Source organism: Mya arenaria, chromosome 17 (assembly GCF_026914265.1).
Source record: "Mya arenaria isolate MELC-2E11 chromosome 17, ASM2691426v1".
NCBI lineage: Eukaryota > Metazoa > Mollusca > Bivalvia > Myida > Myidae > Mya > Mya arenaria.
In genome coordinates this window covers 1,600,415-1,619,845 of record NC_069138.1, presented here as the reverse complement: position 1 = coordinate 1,619,845, position 19,431 = coordinate 1,600,415, and the positions used below count along the sequence as shown (strand labels likewise).

The following is a 19,431-nucleotide window of genomic DNA, read 5'->3' as shown; positions in this document are numbered from 1 at the left end:
CATGACCGGTTGCAAATAATCATCAAAAGTTTTTTGTTCTCGAATCGTTCGTATGTACTTTACCGTCGTTTGTATACCTGAGTTGATAGTATTCATTCTGGGGATTCTCTCCAAGTTCATCAGAGTCATCAATTGTCGTGTACTCTACGTCATCACTTTTGCATTCACCACTTTTGTTAACAACAGACACCGGCGAACGTCCTCCAGATTGTGTTTTATTCTGCAAATTCGGTTGGGGACTAAAAACATGAAGTTGATATTTTAGGTCAAGAAGCTTTTTTTTTACCGTTTCTAGACGTAACTCCATCTTTTATTGACAACGATATTTTATTCAAACATTAAGGGTATTACGTGCTTAGTGAAATACTATCCTAAATAGATAAATAGAAGACGATACAAAAGATTTGCCCTATGCCCTTGGTATGTCTTCTTGTTACATTGTGTGTTTCACAACAAGGGCAGGCTAAGACTTGTTCCATGTGCTTGAGACCCAATTCGAACAGTAATCCTAAAATATAATACTGATAATCCTGTAATACGACAGTGATAACCAACTACTGTAACAAAAATAATATCAAATAATTAAAACTGTCTATGTAACGAATTACCGATGCCATATAGCTGCTATATCATGTTTTTTAGCATTTTGAAAACACATAAAGAATTCGTAAAGTTGAAAATAGAAAAGCATGATATATTTGACCTTTACAGCACTTTTGTTATCACCGATTAAGAAGAAAATGAAGATGGTTGCATTCGAGTCCTAGATCTCAAACTTAGTCTCAGAGCGTTGGTAAATAAACACCCTGGTTCGAATCAAGCGATACATGATAATATTGATGATAATGATGTTGATGATGATGATGATGATGAAGATGAGATAAATATTAACCATTTCTGGTGCTCATATGACCAGGTGTCGCGAATGAAAATGGTTCGTCTCTCGGGGCGACTGGAATTATCCAAATACACTTTTATAAAGAAATGAAACAATAAAGTTTCCAAATTTATCCAATGATGTTTACGTCTCCATCGACAAAATATGAGTGCGCTGTGCACGAGGAAAATACCGCCACCAGCTGTGCACGAGGCGAACTACTTTAATAAATATAGAAAGTGAAAGCGAAAATGAAAGTGAAATTAGTATATGAATTAGTGAATGATAGGAATGACTGAAAGGAATGGAAGAATAGGAAAATGGATTATCACAAGAAAGATGGACTTGGAAAGTACGTGTACTGGATAAACATACATGTAGACATATGACACTAACACAAACATATAGAGCAGGGCAAATTGACCCCGCGACACCCTCCCCCTTCGGGTAAATGGCGTCCCGACATATCAAATTCAGTACATAGTTTACTGTCCATAGTTACTAACATGAAAACAAATGCTGTCAGAGCACAAGCTTGTCTACTTAGGTTTACCGTAATTAGCAACTGCAAGCTAAATGAATACCTTAACATTCCATACAGTAACTACTACTACATTCTATACTTAAGTGCACTGTTAAACACTAGCTACACATATACATACAAACTAAATAATCATACAAAAAAAACAAAACTGAAATAGGCCTATTTCCATGCAATACCAGACCCTGCCTTTATGGCGTAGTCTGAATTAAGACATGCTCAATGTCTTAAACAGAATGATGCACATAATGTAATCATCATATATTATACAACTGGCACAATAGTTGTATAAAAACATATCACGGAAAATCTTGTCAGAAGATTTTACCAAAATTTCTTCAAGTGTATTAAAAAAAATCTCAATCCGCACAAAAAAACACTCTTATTGTAAATGATGTGAATCCTTTTATGTCACTATTTTATTTCATTGTTGGTGTAACGGTAAATGGTGACTATGTGACCCACGTGTCACTCTGCATCCAAGCAGGGCGCTGAGTGATGCGTCTCGTCCTCCGCTGTGGTATCACATACCTTGGCGATGGCGTTGACAAACTAGGTAATACATCCGCATGTGTCATATCCGGTAAGTTGTCGCATAGAACGGCAGTATTAGCTACAGCTGCAGTAGGTGACAATGAACTCTACGGTAACGCTTGCTGAGCCTCACTTATATTGCCAGAACAATCTGTATCGTCGGTTACATCGATGCCAGACAGATCCCTTGAATCAGGGGAACTAAGAGGTGCAAGAAGTGGAATGCCAGACAAAGGCAGGATAAGGTTCCTGTGAAGGGTTCGCACTGGACCTCTAGCAAACTCTTTCCTCACTCGAAAGACGGGGATATCAGGATTCGGCTGACTGATGACGACATACACGTCCCTGCACCACCGATCCGCAAGCTTGTGGCGACCCCTGATACCAACCATCTTGACAAGAACCTTATCGCCAACCGCTACTTTCGCTTCCCGTACTCTTGTATCGTAACGTCTCTTGTGACGACGTGCTTGGCGTCGAGCCTCGCGAGTCGCAGCTTTGTAGGCAAACCCAAGACGCTCCTGAATACCCTGAATAAAAACTGACCTATCTGAAGAAGAAAAATCTGGCTCAATGCCCAAGAGCGCATCTATAGCTAGTCTCGGATGTCTCCCGAACATCAAAAAGTATGGCGTCATGCCGGTACTCTCATGCCGAGTAGCATTGTAAGCGTGTACCAATGTTGGTAAGTGGGCTTTCCAGTTCTGTTTTCTCTCATCATCGAGTGTCCCAATCATGTTCATAAGTGTTTGATTGAAACGTTCGGCCATGCCGTTGCATTGCGGGTGATACGGGGTCGTACGACTTTTCTCGAGCTTTGCAATGTCGCAAAGTTCCCTTATAATAGCACTCTCAAAGTTGCGTCCCTGGTCACTATGTAGACGACTTGGGAACCCGTAATGTACAATGAACTGCTCAAATAGCGCTTTGGCAGTGGACCGAGCTGTTTCATTTCTCATTGGTATGGCCTGTGCATACCGAGTGAAATGGTCTGTGATGACCAACACTTTCTCAAATCCTCCTTTGGACATATCAAAGGTAAGAAAGTCAATGCATACAAGTTCGAGAGGGTACGTGGTTTCGATGGAAACCAATTCTGCAGATACCTTTTCTCTTGTCTTACGACAAATGCACCTTTCACAAAGCCTGATACGTGTTTCAACAAACGAGTCGAGACCTGGCCAAAAGAATCGAGATTTTATCAAAGAAAGTGTACGTTCTCTGCCCTGGTGACCTGCCTCATCATGTAGACCCGCAAATATAATATCGTAAAATACGTCTGGAACAACCAACTGGTCTACAGGATGACCATTTGACATATCATGACGGTACAACAAACCATCCCGAAAGAATAACATGTTCCGCTCCCTCAGCAACTTCCTGACTGACTCATCTTCTAAGCACATCTGGCGCCGAGTCAGTCTAGAACTTGACTTCAAAATCTCTGCCACCCTACTGATAGCTCTATCCCGAGCCTGTTCAACCTTCCAATCAATATCAGCTAATGGAGTGTCAAGATCAACCTCGTCCCTTGGTGTCTGAGCTGCCGTTTGTGAGAAGGACAAACACTCAATAATAGGACAAACTCTCACTAGATGGTAATCAAATACTTCCACGCAAACTGGAAATCCGTCCTCGAATTTGAGGAACACCAGTGCTAAGGAATGCACATAATTAACACTGAGAGCGCATTATGCTGCCAAACAGTGCTGCCACGGTCCCTCGTTGGGCGCCAAATGTCACAGGGTGAGAAAAGTGTGCAGCCAGACCGGGGCTCGAACCCGGGACCCCTCGCTATCAGGGCGAGTGCTCTACCGACTGAGCTACCGGACCGCTTACACACCTCCTCACCACATGTGTAGGTATCGGTACCGTGACACAAAGCTTTGATGACGTCCGGAAACATAACGTTCTCCTCACTCCGCGAAACACCAGGAAGACGGGAAAGAATATCTGCATCTATATTCTCTTTTCCTGAACGGTAGACAATATTGAAATTGAAGGCTGACAACGCTGCTAACCATCTGTGTGACAAAGCGTCAAGTTTCGCTGATTTGAACGCATAGGTCAAGGGGTTATTGTCGGTGCGAACGCAAAATTCATTACCTAGAAAAATATGGCAATAAAAATGACTACTAAAGAGACCTACATACTACATACATTACTGCTACTATGTTCAACTGCAATCTCTCCTCTACGTACACAGTGTAAACACTAAACTTTGCTAAAAGCTAAACAACTATGTGTCTATCTGTATGAAGTAAGACAAAAAGAACCTAGTAAATCTGACCAAGATTTATGCTTTTTTTTTTTTTTTTTTTTTTACAAAATATATAAATAACACAGGGGTATAATAGGGCTATAATATACCGGTGGACTCAAAGACAAAGTGAAAAACAGACACAAGGGACTTGTAGAAAGAAAGAGAAGAATGGATTTATTCAAGTCAATCAAATGCCTTTATATTACCAATAAGTTGTTAAGTAAATGAATGAAATGCGATGTTAATTGCTCACCAACACCTTTGTTATGCTACAACTGCAACAGGATGTGTAAGAGCTGCATGCTGTGCTGTGCCCAGGTATGTTCACTCAAAATACTATCTGAAACAATACATCAAAAATTTAAACAATTGAAAAATAAATTCATAAAGCAATCAATCAAAAAATCAAAAGTAATTAATTAAATATTCAAAACACTAAATAAATTGTCCATGTAGTATGAAGTCTGAAGTCCCAATGCGTAATGTTGATTAATGTAGAATGTCACCGATGAAATGCTTATGTTGATTTAATCAGCTGTCAAATCAAGGAAACTGCTATTTAAACAGTCTAAGTTTCACTTCCAATGAAATAATGCACTAAATAGTGTCAATATTCTCACAAGACACGTTTATCTATCAAACACAACCACGCACTTATTATATAAGTGTCAAATGAAATATAAATAAGACGAAATGTCACCAAAATCGTCTGTCAATTTAAAACCGGATGTTTACAACCATTCACTGTTGACCACTGGTTCCCGGTCTCGTCCCGGAAGACCTATAACATGTGCCAAATGTCACAGGGTGAGAAAAGTGTGCAGCCAGACCGGGGCTCGAACCCGGGACCCCTCGCTATCAGGGCGAGTGCTCTACCGACTGAGCTACCGGACCGCTTACACACCTCCTCACCACATGTGTAGGTATCGGTACCGTGACACAGGGAAAGTATACACTTACGAATTGATTCGGGTCTTGATATTCGGAATCATTATTTTTTAAATATTTTGAAACGGCGTCAATATGCTATCTTATCTTTTGACAAACCACCATAGAGCTCGTGTATGTCATACTAAGCAATTGCCACCTTCAACGTTTTGCTAGTGTCTACTCACAATATCACAATAACATCGATTATGACAGTTTTTAGTGTTGAGACTCAATGAAACCTACCCAGACAAGACCTGAAGTCGAACATTCAAATATAAACTCTGTTTAGACGCACAATCCCATACACAAGACGTAACTGAATTTGGAGCCAATGCATTTGCGTAAGGCATTTTAACTGTGCTTATTTGCTCAATACATAAATGTTAGTAATGTACCATGTCAATGATGAGTGTTTACTTGTATATTATCCCCTAAACATCAATATAAATGAATTGTTATCATACCTTTCCTCGTTGGCCTTTTGGTTTCTATTTGAAAAACAAAGTCTACCTTCTTGGAAAAGTATTTTTTTTAAATTTGTATTGAATAAAATATTACGGTCCATACGGAGTAGCGTATTCTTTAACTTATTTGTGAAAATAGATACAAAACAACATACCGTGTTGAATGCGATTGCTTTTACTAAGTGTTTTTTTATTTTTTTTAAGGAAAGTGGTTAACACGGTCCGGAATACCTTCGTACTACACATATGTTTGAATACAATTACAAATTCATATTAAAACATAATTTCATCAGCTGACCGATATTTTCACCAATGATACATACCTGTCAGCTTGCAATAGAACAGTCCTCCAACAAGAAGACATAGCACAATACCCAAAATGACGGACATCAAAATCACAACTAGATACATATCCAGGCCTTCATTGTTAGTTTGTGTTACTGTCGAAACGGTGCTGGTTGGCTGATCTGCAAACATTATGAATAAAGATACATGTCCTAGTTCAAGTAAGCAACGTTATCCTTGCTGGAAAGTAAACATGTTTACTTCCTGACATATTTAAAAAGTACTTCAAGGTAAGATCAACTACTACTCGGACGTATAGCAGTATTTTATATTTTGGTAGCTATTATACGTTTCAATACAACAACAGCAAATGCTTATTCGAAGAGCATATCCCAAAAATGTTACTTATAGTGCAGATGCCACTGATACAAACCTTTCGAACATGCGATAGATACCCCGTTGCCAGAGCAATCACCAGATCCATAAGTATAATATACAAATGGTATAAATTCACAATCTCGTAATAATATATAATTTTGGTCGCAAATCAATGACCCGACTTTAGTATCACTGTTCGACTGAAAGTATAGTTGTATACCATTTTTAATTGCTGAAAACATATACAGGTGTCATGTTTTACAAAGCAACGCTTAGCAAAAGGATATGCGACTTGAAGAAATAAAGCCCTTATCAGGTCATTAAAACTCGGATTGCGAAAATCTATATTTATATGTCCGAAATGTATACCAATCGGTAGTCGGCACAGATAATTACGTTATAAAGTATAATGCTTTTGTCTAAGTTCATAAGATTTAAACAAGAGAAAACTATTTAATAGTGTACAGTAGATAGCTTCATGCATGGATAACACGGATAACATGACCAGCTAGAGTACAAAAAGATTGGTTGAACATTTTACCTGAATCCAAGCTCTTGGCATATCAGATTGGCTGAACGTTTTACCTGAATCCATGCTCTTGGTATATCAGATTGGTTGAACAATTTACCTGAATCCAAGCTCTGGCATATCAGATTGTTTGAACATTTTACCTGAATCCATGCTCTTGGCATATTAGTTTTGCAGAGTTATTAGTAAAGTCAGCCTTACAAACTGTCTGCCAGTTGTGCTGTTTACAAAGACTTCATCTAGCCCGACGTCATCAGACTGACCAATAAGGCGGACATTCTTTATTTCATAGTCTTAAATGGCAAAAGAGGTACATTTTAAAAAGCATTTTATCGTATCGAATGACAACATTTTAATCGACGACCGCCTATAACCACATCATTGTAAATCTATATCGACGTTTAAATTATGAATAACAGACACGCTAACATAAGGTTGATTTATTCTTAAGCAATTTCATGTTTCCTATTAAATGCTGGTTTTTAGTAATGCATAGGGCATATTGTCAACATTCTTTGTTGCCCCTTCTCTAAGCGGCGACGGACTTTCTGTGACGCCTACAGTTCTAGCCATTACGTTAGCAATTCAAAAATTATATGTAAACTACTTACCACGTTAAATGTTAAATAACATCTGAAAATAAACATAATAGAGATATTGATACACAAAAGCTTTCCAATATATGAAATAATTCATACCCAAACAGGAAAGGTGTAGCGTTTGATATTCTCTGTCATTATTTTTCTTTGTCCACTGACATTGTGAAATGTCTGTCTCAGTTCCGTTACAATCCACTGAAAAAAATATATGCCCATGTGCAGGTACTCTTGCTCGAAATTTAATCCCACAAACCCAAAACGACCAATAACATTTTAAATATGTACTCCGTATAGCGTTCTTTATAAGTTATCTAAGAATAGTTTGCATTGTATCGTGTTTGCAAGCTGCTTAGGCACAGGATGACCGCGGCAAAATCCCGCAGAAACAGACTGAGCGTTAGTGTAGGGTAAACGGCGACCGCACGAATTCCCAGAGGTGAAAGTTTGTGTCGTACTGTAGCTCTCTTCTTTTATATACATACTATATTAGGGAGTAGACAAAAACCTGAGTTGACTCATTTTTATGAAATTGAGAAAAATTGGAACTCTCCTTCTTTTGCATTAGAGTCGAAGTTCAATATGATAGATCCAGCTGTCAGTTGAATTAGTTAAACCAAAAGTTTGCAATATGAACAAAATTAAATAATCCATACAATTCTTGAGCTTTGTTGCACTACTTGCAAACATATGTGCGATGTCACATTTCATTACAAGAATTTTATAAACAAAATATTATCAATGAAAATGTCCCCAATAATTTGACAGTAAGGCCTAAGCATTTTGCCTTTAGTGATAAGATCACAATTATTTGTAGATTCAAAACTTTTATGAAGGAATTTTAAATTTACTTTCAACATTCTACGTTGTTCAGATAGTATAAGGTGTCCGATATGCAAAGTGACTCATTATAGTTCCTGTTTCATTTGAAAGGGTATTGTCTACAAAACAGTATATGCACAAATTACACCATACTAGTTTAGAAAAGAAGGTCATTTCACGTCCGAGCTTGTTTAAACAATGAGTAAAAATACCAACTGCAATGAATTTACGTGCAAAGCATTGGTCGTCCAGTCCAGTTTTTACCATATAATTACAGAGCAAGCAATTGAAACTCAAATATCTTCAATTGGTATTATAATCATATTGTGTCTCTAGGCATAAAATAGTTTCTCAATGGAGCAGTCAGAGCGTACTCCTTAAATAAGTAAGTAAGTAAGTAAGCAGTAAAGATCAGATTAACGGTGTTTCAAACTAAATATTGTACAAAGGCAATAATCAACTAGCCATTCGAAATCAATGTCTCCTTCCTAAGATTTTTTTTAAGTTCTCTTTCCTGATATGCCTCAGTTAATTGCCACCTTTTGGGGCATTTATGCCTAAGAATTTTTGCTTTTAGTAGCTGTGGGCCCCAGCACTTTGTCTTTACTTATTGTGAGGCCTTAGCATTGTGCCTTATCGTTTTGTCCTGTGAAGTTGTACCATTGTACAATTGTACCATTTTCTTAATTTTGAACAAGTTTAACTGGAACATATTGGGAAAGTTTATGGGTTTACATTTGCATGCAATGCCAACAATATTGTCTCGCTGACAACCGTCTATCTCTGTTTCAGAAATGTCTTAGCGTACGTTATGGCGTTTGCGCGATCCTATATGAATTTAAATACGTATATATTCCTGCAAAAACGAACGATTATATGGAATGAAGTATAACTTGAGTTTACGGATTGGACAAACTGGTGTGTTATAAGCCTTTTATAGATAACATAGAAATAAGTCATTTAGGTCATTTACTTATCTTCATATTGCTCACCCTAATCCAAGACTAGTGCAGGTTACGTTGGCCGCTTCCTTTCTAAAACCAAGAGCACAAAAGATTCCAGTATCTCCAACAACAGTTCCCGCGTATCGTGACGAACCAGTGATTAAGAAAACTCCTAAATTTGTAAAAGAAATATGAAGCAAGCAAGTTCAAGTGGTACTTTGCATCAAATGATACTTGCATATTATAATTAGATAATCGTGAAAACCTTCAGTGCACTTCATTTCTATCCAGTGATGTTTCTATTCAAACTGTGACATATCAATTAAATTTCACCTAATAATGCACAATAAAATGTATAAAACAGAAATTCCTAGGTTACCCGCACAGTCTGTTCCGTTGCGGTTCAAGCCATATTCACATATTTTTCACGCAAACCAGGTTGCCCTCGTCGATACAATCGTTTGTCTCCATACAGAATGACCCAGAATATCCTAACCAATAGTAAAAACGAATTAGCAATAAATTAATGAGATGAATTATTAAAGATGATTGAGTGTTTTATGTGGCATAAATGTGACGTGTTCATGTATTGTCTAAAAGGCTTTGTGTAAGCCTTCTTTAAATGACCCCACCGTTGTCTGTGCAGTTTTAAAAGTTTTATTATAGACATGAACAAATGATCATATACTAGTGTGTTGGTTTACTTTATCAAATTATGGTACAATTATTATAACAAAGTGAATGCTTTAGAATTAGAAGAAGAGTAATGCCATATATAATAGCCTATTAATATGATTATACATGATGCTTTATAGTTTGGATATTACAAAAGTGACCATGTATTTAGTAGGCTCTGAGTTGTTTATTATTTCTAATTAGTACATACATTCTTTTAGCTTTGCATAAACATGTAAAATTGGAGATGTATTGGTGAGACAATGAGATTATCCGCTCTAAATTTGTCAACTCTAAATGGCCTAAGCCAATAAACAAATACACAGAAAATTGACAACTGCTGTGAGACCAGTGCAATAAACAAGGGATGCATATCAGAGAATAAGCATGCCAAAAATACTTAAACTGGGCCTTTAAGCAGTGAACTCCTTAGTCGTGAAGAGTATAACCCTGCCGACATATATAAATTATTAGCTCTTTTGACAAACAAGTAAACACATTAATGCAATGACTTATTTAGTCCCATTAAATTCAGTTGTTTTTTAAGCTACAATTTTGCATTTAATTGAAATAATTAAGAATAGTGTTTGTTTAAATGAAGACATATGATCATGATCACGTTATCACGTGATTTACATTCGCAGTGATCACTGTACTGCAAAGCGAACCAACAGTTATGTCGCTGGTGCAAACAAATAAATTTATCGTATTCTGTTGTGTAGACGTCGCATTATTTTGGTATTATAGCTAATGTGGCAAACTGCCAAGAACATAGCGTTTCGCATGGTTACGGCGTTGTATTGCGTATCACTAATTTGCGTTAGGGTGGGTAAGCGGTATTGTTAGGACGCTTGGGCGAAAACCGTTTACGCTACACAAGAAACAGCGGAAAACGTTAAAGGACTTAAAGGTTTTGCCTGAAGAAAAAAAAATGACTTGTTTGCTTTGGCGTAGGAATATATGCGGTGGGTGGGTGGGTTGACTGAGTGAGTGAGTGAGTGAGTGAGTGAGTGAGTGAGTGAGTGAGTGAGTGAGTGAGTGAGTGAGTGAGTGAGTGAGTGAGTGAGTGAGTGAGTGAGTGAGTGAGTGAGTGAGTGAGTGAGTGAGTGAGTGAGTGAGTGAGTGAGTGAGTGAGTGAGTGAGTGAGTGAGTGAGTGAGTGAGTGAGTGAGTGAGTGAGTGAGTGAGTGAGTGAGTGAGTGAGTGAGTGAGTGAGTGAGTGAGTGAGTGAGTGAGTGAGTGAGTGAGTGAGTGAGTGAGTGAGTGAGTGAGTGAGTGAGTGAGTGAGTGAGTGAGTGAATTGTGTTTGCCTGTTTAAAAATCGGAAGCAGTCCTCACCGGTTTTTTACGTCAGCAGTCCATATAGTATGACGTCAGCGGTCCTTTTTATATTTTGGGCGATGTCCGGACCAGCCAAAAATGATATGGACCACTGACGTCATAATTTTATTTTTTATTCAAGTAAAGTGATTTACGGACCGATCAACTTAAAATACACAAAGAACCGAAGCATTTATTTAAGTGATAATATTATAAAACATTTGATTCATGACCGCATCAATATTAGCTTATTTTAAAATGTGTACCTGCAGTCCCGGATTGAATAACTTTTTGAATATTTCGAACTGTGTTAAATACTATTTTAAATTAACTAAAATTATGTATTATTTGATTAAAGAACACTTATGTCATATCCCGTTTCCAGAAATTTTGATTTAAACAAAAACCAACAGTTTGATGATCAGAATGTAACGTGATTTTTTTTATAATAATAATATTTATTTCATCTCTTTGTGATAGCCTTGAAAATAAATACTAGTAATTTGTTTTTGACGTCACCTAAAAGACATTTGCTAATCTGTCAAAAAATGAAAAATGTACAAAGAATAATTTTATGACATTTATGAACTGTTTGAATCTTAGACACATATAAACATACATTGTATTTATTTACATTCGCAAATATATTTCAAACGTTGATAACTTTCGAAATATGTTTCAGTTTGAGTCCATTCTATTGATATTGATGTTGAAAATATTTTCCTTCATATTTATCTTATTGTTCAATGTTTAATAATTACCAATGACATAAGACCATTAAGCTAAATGTAATAACAAAAAAGTAAACATTTTAAATTTTGAGCAAACACTTTTAATCCATGGCAGTTCAATGTAAATCTTTTATTTAATAGGTTGCCGTCATATTTAAAAGTAAGAATTGCTGAGGCTAGCCAGAATTTGTGTTTTATTACGTGTTGATTTTTATTTAATGTAAACGAATATTAATTGGAATTAACGTGTGTTTTTCAACTAAATCATATTCACCACTCACTGAAAATCGATATAAATCTTTAAACAGTGTTGAATTAAAATCATTCGTCAAGAAAGCATTGGCCATTCATTCGTTTGGTGTTTTAATATTTGGCTATTACTCTGTCCAAAACCAGGCATGAGTATTTAAACATTAATGATAACTCTTGATGGTGAAGAACTATAGATATATTATATAAGTGTCAGGTACTCACTGTTGAGTCATTATTTGTGTACTGTTTCTGTAAAAGTTGTAACTTTTCAACGTGCAGATCACAAAACGTTCAATAAATTGATAAATGAAAAAAATAAAAACTTAGAGATACGGGTAAATACTATGATTAGTCTAAGATAGAAAACATATATTTACATCATATACAGTCAAACCCCGTTGGCTCGAACTCCCAGGGACCGGCAAAATAATTCGAGCGTCGGAAAATTCGAGCCAAGCGGGAGCGTTAACCTTCAGTATAAAGAAATCGGTCCTATAAATCAATTTCATTCCAACAAGGAATTCGAGCCAAGCTAGTTCGAGCCAACGGGTTTCGACTGTATCACTAGTAAAAAAAAAAACAGTATGTTTTTAATGTTTCTTAAATTTTGAACACCAAACATATTAATTGAGCCTCAGGACTGTCCAAGGCAGATTTCTTTATTGATATGGGACCGTGCACCCCGTGGGAAAGTGCCAAAATATATACTCCTGTATAGTAGCGGTGGTGACCGGTGGCCATTCATTTGGGTAATTAGCTAGCACAACTGCGAGTCGCCGTTCTATTTCAAATCACGTTTAAACTTTGAATTAGATTAACAACTCAAGTCCATTTAAGATGTTTAAAAGTTGGTCCTTTATTAATTCCTCATTTAAGTTAAATAGTTAACAATGATAAATCCAAAGACTTATTCAACAAGAAACATCCAATAGTACATGTGATATATTAAGTTATGAAAGTAGGTGAATTTATTATACAGTCACAATAAAAGTAGTTCAAAGATATTTCCTTAGTTAAAGAAGAAGTACAAAGTTCCTGGTAATTTTCTCTCTATATCTCTCTCTGTCTCTCTGTATATATATATATATATATATATATATACAGATTTATGTACTAACTTGAAGAGTAGAAGTTACCAATAAAAATTAGGTGATAAAAAGATAATGAAGATTTTAGGAAATGTCACTCAAAAAAGTTAATGTCAAAAAGTAAAATTTACAATTAGATTAAATCCGAGATAATTGAGAAGTGTCAAATTCTCAAAGTAAAGTTTCTGGTTATGATCTGAGATAATTAACTGATAATAATTAAGAAGAGGAAGAAGTCAAAATCTTATCATTAATGTCAAAACACGCAATTGTAATTAGAATGACTGACAAAAGTCTTTGTTGGAAATTATGAAAGTATAGATAATCTGTGTATTGAATGCTACTTCTCTTCATTGACCGACATTGGTTCTCCTGGAGATTAACTTTTAATTTACACCATTGACCTGTGTTTAGCTTTCGGTGATTTGCTCTTGGTCATAAACTGTTTTAATTTTCTCTAGAGACTATTTATTTCCAATTAAGAAATCTGTGAAATCCTGAAAAAATTGGGGTTTGAATGATCAGGTATTACTGCAATGTTAGATATTATCTTTTGGTTAGACTTGAAGAGATGCCACAGGGCATGCTCTAAAAGCTGGCCGTGCCTGGCCTGGCCCGACCTGACCTGCTGACTCAGCATTTTGGGTCGGGCCAGGCCGGGCCAGGCCAGGCCAGTCCATATGTGATCACATTGAGAGTATTAACACTAAATATACAGGAAAACAATGATAAACCTTTATTTAGGAATAAAGCTGCATGTTAATGTTATGATTTTTTTCTGAGTTTTATTTAGATAAAACATTAGTTTAATTGACTGCATGGGAATGCACTGTATTTAAAACACTTAGCGGATTAAAAGAAATAAGTGCATAGATCTTGGTTTACAAATCAAATCTTATAATACATGTGTTCAAATTCAAGTTTTCCATACATATATATATATATATAATAATTTATTTTTCACATACATAAACAAATTATACATTTTATTTGTGATGATTTTTTTGTTTGTTATTATTTAAGGTGTATACATTCCATCTTACAGTTCATATATAGCTGAACAACCATGTTTTTCAAAACTACATGCATAGTTTAATTGAAAAAAAAAATGTATAAGAAAATTAATTAAATATGCATTCAAATAAACTACATTGTTTATCTAGATAAATCTCAAAAAAGATATTATATTGAACATGTAGATTAATTTTCAAATAAAGGTCTATCATTGTGTTTGCGTATATTCAGGGCTTGAACTCTCATTATGTATAACATTCCAGGCCAGGTTTTAGAACATGCCCTGTGTGCATTCCCAGATGTTTCTTGTACTGCCCAATTTCAGTATGTTCGCATTGAGTTTGTCATGAAGTAATTGTATGTATAATCAAAGCACTGATAGTGCTGAACGGTTTGAACGATGATTCCCTTTATGTGATAATAAGATAAAAAAAACAACAACATATGACTGATAACATGGCACTCGCTCGCTCACTCCCACTCATCCAACTTTTCGACACACTGGCCCATCCACTCACTCACTCACAACTCAAAACCCACTCAAAACCCACCCCACCCACCATACTTATTCGGTGTATTCCATGAGCTGTAGAATAAAACGGGCATCATAGCAAAAGGTTATATGTGGATGGGAACGCGATTTTGATCATTGTGGCGCTAACGTGAATAACGAGAAAAAGCGAGAATCAAATCGCGCACTCTTTTCCCCTTGATTTTTCATGGTATTTTCGAGCTTAAAACTTAGTTATTTGTTGTCAACATAAAAAAACACGTCAATTTCAGCAATAAACCCTCTGCAACACTATTTATTGACGTTTAGTTGATCATAACCTTTTAACGTGTGTTTAATTTACCGAAAGAGTTGGTCAGCTGTTCGGCTTTTGGACTTTGGTAACTACGTTTGTATGACGGTAAGGTGCAAACATTTCTGGTCGATGATGTGAGGCGTTTTTGAAATAAAAACAGTATTATTTTATTTTTTTGAAACGAAAGAACATTGATCAGAATATGCTTGATCATGAAATGGTTGTTTATAACCGATATTTGTTACATTCTGACAAATAACGTAGTAACCGAGACACCGTTTCCCAGTTTATCACGAGGAACATCCGGTGTTAAACTTCAACGTTTCTTGGTTTAAATTGTGGAATTGCAAGTGGTAAGTACAAATAAAATGTTATTTAATCATTAATGATTATTTTTAATCAGTATAACACAATCTACAAGCTTGATAAGTAATTTGACAGTACTTTCACATGGCAATCAAAGTAATTGTCAAAATCCGGAAGTGAATTCTGCGAATTGTTTTGTTGTTAGCAACCGATAATGACCGCCAAGGTTAAATGTTTAACGTTGTCACAGGCCTCGACGGTACCTTATGAAAAAGAATATATTCAAAATGATGATCCAGATTTTGCAAATGAACAACTTTAACTTGACAATCTTTATTATAAATGAATTTGTGCAGTCTTCTCAAAGTCAAAATATAAAAGATTCAGATGAAAGGTCAATTTTATGTTTGATAAATAATGATTGTGAAATGAACAAGAGTCTGATAGTGGACATGATGTTTCTGAGACTAATTTCAACGATGATTTATTACTTTGTAAAATAATTATGATGGTACTCTGAGAACTGAAGATGTCAAGGAGATTCAAAATGTTAACAAACTGCAGTGTGCATACTACTATCATTTGAATGTTACTGAATAACGGTTCGGATCACCTGTTTTCATAAAGTAAAATACTATTTGATTTTTTATTTGCTATCATTATTGTCTTTGAAGGTGCTGAACCATGTAGCCAAGATATGCACTACCACTACTCATGGGATTTTGCCCAGCAAGTCCACTATCCACATCATGCCAACAAGTTGGGCCGATATATTTCGCCACCCCACAGAAATGTCATGTGTTTCGCATGTGTGCCTTAGGTTCAGCTATGTTTTTATGGTAAGATGTCACTCTGAATTAAACATGGAGTAACAGAATAAGACAGATCTTATACAATAATGATGTACCTGTAAAAATTGTCTTTCCAAGTCAGAATTAATTTTTTTAGGTTAGATTTTTTATGTTGTCAGTTTTGTATTCCTGTTCAAAAACTTTTACCTTGGCTATACTTAGAAATCCTTTTAAAAGATTCAACGTAAACAAGTTAAACACTCTTGATCTTAGCTTGGGTTTTAAAAATGAATTTTAATTAGAAATAAAGATCTGTAAAAGTAATACAGCTATCTGTTAGTGTCATTTTGGGTTGTCTACATTATCTTCTTGCTGACTATTTCAGTACAATTTTATTATTATTTTTGAAATCAATTAAAGGGGCTATACACCATATGATGAAATAGCGGGAAAAAAAGAAGAAAATTGTCGAAAACTGACATAAACTTGGTATCAATGAGTACAATGCATTGAAACTAACTACATGTAACTGAAGTACCACATAGTTTACAATTATATATTTGCAGTTTTTTCGTATTGTACCATTAAAAAAGATTACTAGGTATGTATACCTAGTAGAATTCATTTGTATGCGTGATTGGCTTGTCGATGTTATCACCTGATGTTACCAAGTTAGGTATATAGCTTAGATATTCCAAAGGTTTAGAGTAAGCCTTCGTAGCACAGTAGATACAACATTGGACTGCAATTTTGGTGAATCCGGATCGAACATTTACATTTTGGTATTTTTTTTACAATTATGATATCAAAGAGTAAAACATTTTATTAAATAATTGTCCTGAGATTTGTTACAGAAAAAAAACTGTTTTTGGTGCCAATCTGGTGTATAGTCCCTTTAACAATAGTTAACATTTATTTGTACAGGAAAGTAGACATTTTATCTGGTGGACGAGGCCGAATTGCCGGGGAAAGGAAGTGACAGTGTCGTGAGCCTGGCCCACCACTACTTTCAGCACTATGGTGTCGGTGAAAAACATGCTGAGGTATTTAATGCTTCACCCATTAAAATTATCTATAGAATTTTAATGGATTAAAGGTTCTAACAGCTTATGCAAACTTTATCCTTATTGCTGAGAAGAGATTATGAGAATCAATAGTGAATATAAAAGATGATGAAACTTAACATATTTTACACCATGAAACACATTCTTACTCAGATTTTTTTTTCCATTTCACATTCGATGATTGATAACGATTGGATATTTGGATTCAACCATGGCTTATGAAACGTGTCCATCAATATAACATTGCTTTCTTCATGTACTGCATATAGCTTAAAAAAGAAAAAAAATGTATTAAATTTTCCAGGTTTATTTCGATAATGCTGTCGGCCAAAACAAGAACAATGCTGTGCTTTGGTATGCCATGTGACCTGTAATGACAGGTAAGTTTTCTTATCTGTTAATAATTGTTTGTCTGATTTTTTAGGACAAATGCACTGTCTTTTGAAATCAATCACATCATTGATATCTGCGATTGGTGCTTTAATTTTAACGGATGCAGAACTGGATGAAGTTAAAGTGTAGTTGGCAGTAATTTGATATGAGGAATATGTTAACTAAATAAACATATGTTAACACTCCATTATTGTAAGATTTATATGTCTTGAAAACTTTATTATACCCTAGTTAAAATCATTTGCTTAGTTATATTTTTTGTGAATATAGATAAGTTTTATTTACACTAAACAGATCTTCCAACAATTTTCAGGATTGCATGAGAGTGTAACACTAAACACTATGTTGGCTGGGCACACCAAATTTGCTCCTGACTGTCACTTCGGCAACTGGAAGGTCCAGTGGCGATGTTGTAATGCCGAGAATCTTCAAGAAATTGCCCACACTGTTTTCACCTCTTCAAAGTCCGGCCACAACATCCCACACTTGGTTTATGACCCTCAACAGCCAATCACAGTTCACAGTTGGATATCATTCCTAGATACATATTTCAAAACTCTAAAGAATATTACCAAATACCACCATTTCTATGTATCAAAACATAAACCAGGAGTTTAGTATGCAAAGAGTTTGTAGATTCCTCAGAAATTGAAGTTATTCTTTTGAGGATGAGTCAAGAATGTGGTTTTTTGGCTGAAATAAAGCACGCAACGTGCCTAGATGCTGAACGTCAATTGTACCTTCAATATTCTTTTGGTCCATTCTTTAGATCTGAGTCATCAAGATCTGCAGTATGCCCTAAACAAACTCTGTGTAAAGTCGAAGTTTACTCATTTGTTGGTGAAATGTCGATTGTAGATCAAATGTTTGTGGCAAATATGAAAGAAATGAGTAAAAAATGGCATTATCACATGTAACCATAGCAACAGGCTGTTGTTTTATGTAGTTCTTTTATGTCATTTTGTACATATAATGAGCAATGTGTACTCTTTGTGTCTATGAATTAGTTTATGTGTTAGCTATAACAGACAGTTAAGTTAGTATTTCGGCATGGACACTGCATTTAAAATAAGAACATTTTTAGTGGACATTGTTTTCAAACTGGCTTACCAATGTATAACAGAATGATCCATATCTTTTGATTTCTTTGTACAAAAATGACTAGAAACTTTAGTTTTTATACCTAAGATACTTGGTATCATTTACATGCCAATAACTTAAAACGCATTGTATATTGAGAACACATTATTTGTGGCAGACTTTGAAAATGATTGGAAATAGCATTTTCATTAGTAACCATAGCAACCGATTTTTGCTTTGACCTTTGTGGCCAATTTCTATGTCATTATAGACATTAGTAATGTGTACTTGCTATTTTAATGTTGAAGTTTATGTAACACTAGTAAAGATAAGTGATATATTTAAACAGGTATCTTGACATATATATAATATTTAAAATAAGAACAGTTTTGTTCACATTGTTTTTTATCCCTGTGTTTCATAATGTTTCATATGTTTTATAACTTTTGTGAAATTTAACGTGAAACTTTAGAGTTAATTTCTGTAAATACTTAGTATCATAAAGATGTCAATAACTTATAAATAAAAAAAAATTATGCGGACTTTCAAAAATGATTGGTAATAGCATTTTCATAAGTAACCATAGCAACTGAATTTTGCTTTGACCTTTGTTGTAAGTTTCTTTATCATTATGGACATTAGCAATGTATACTTGTTATTTTCCTTTTGTAGTGAATGTGATACTAGTAAAGATAGTTTTATATTTTAATATTTTGACTTGTGTACTTCATTCAAAATAAGAACAGATT

At 35.3% G+C, this 19,431-nt stretch overlaps 1 long non-coding RNA gene and 2 other non-coding genes across 3 annotated transcripts; 1 reads left to right on the top strand and 2 right to left on the bottom strand.

Annotated features, from left to right (window-relative positions):
* Positions 1-3,712: 3,712 nt before the first annotated feature.
* Trnas-uga (transfer RNA serine (anticodon UGA)) lies at positions 3,713-3,785 on the bottom strand. Its single transcript has one exon. It is a non-coding gene; the product is annotated as a tRNA-Ser (tRNA).
* Positions 3,786-5,036: 1,251 nt separating this feature from the next.
* On the bottom strand, positions 5,037-5,109 carry Trnas-uga (transfer RNA serine (anticodon UGA)). The gene has a single exon. It is a non-coding gene; the product is annotated as a tRNA-Ser (tRNA).
* A 10,216-nt stretch (positions 5,110-15,325) lies between these two features.
* LOC128223749 (uncharacterized) lies at positions 15,326-18,237 on the top strand. The gene is made up of 5 exons (XR_008259343.1): positions 15,326-15,401; positions 16,029-16,193; positions 17,070-17,188; positions 17,514-17,589; positions 17,916-18,237. It is a non-coding gene; the product is annotated as an uncharacterized LOC128223749 (long non-coding RNA).
* Positions 18,238-19,431: the final 1,194 nt, after the last annotated feature.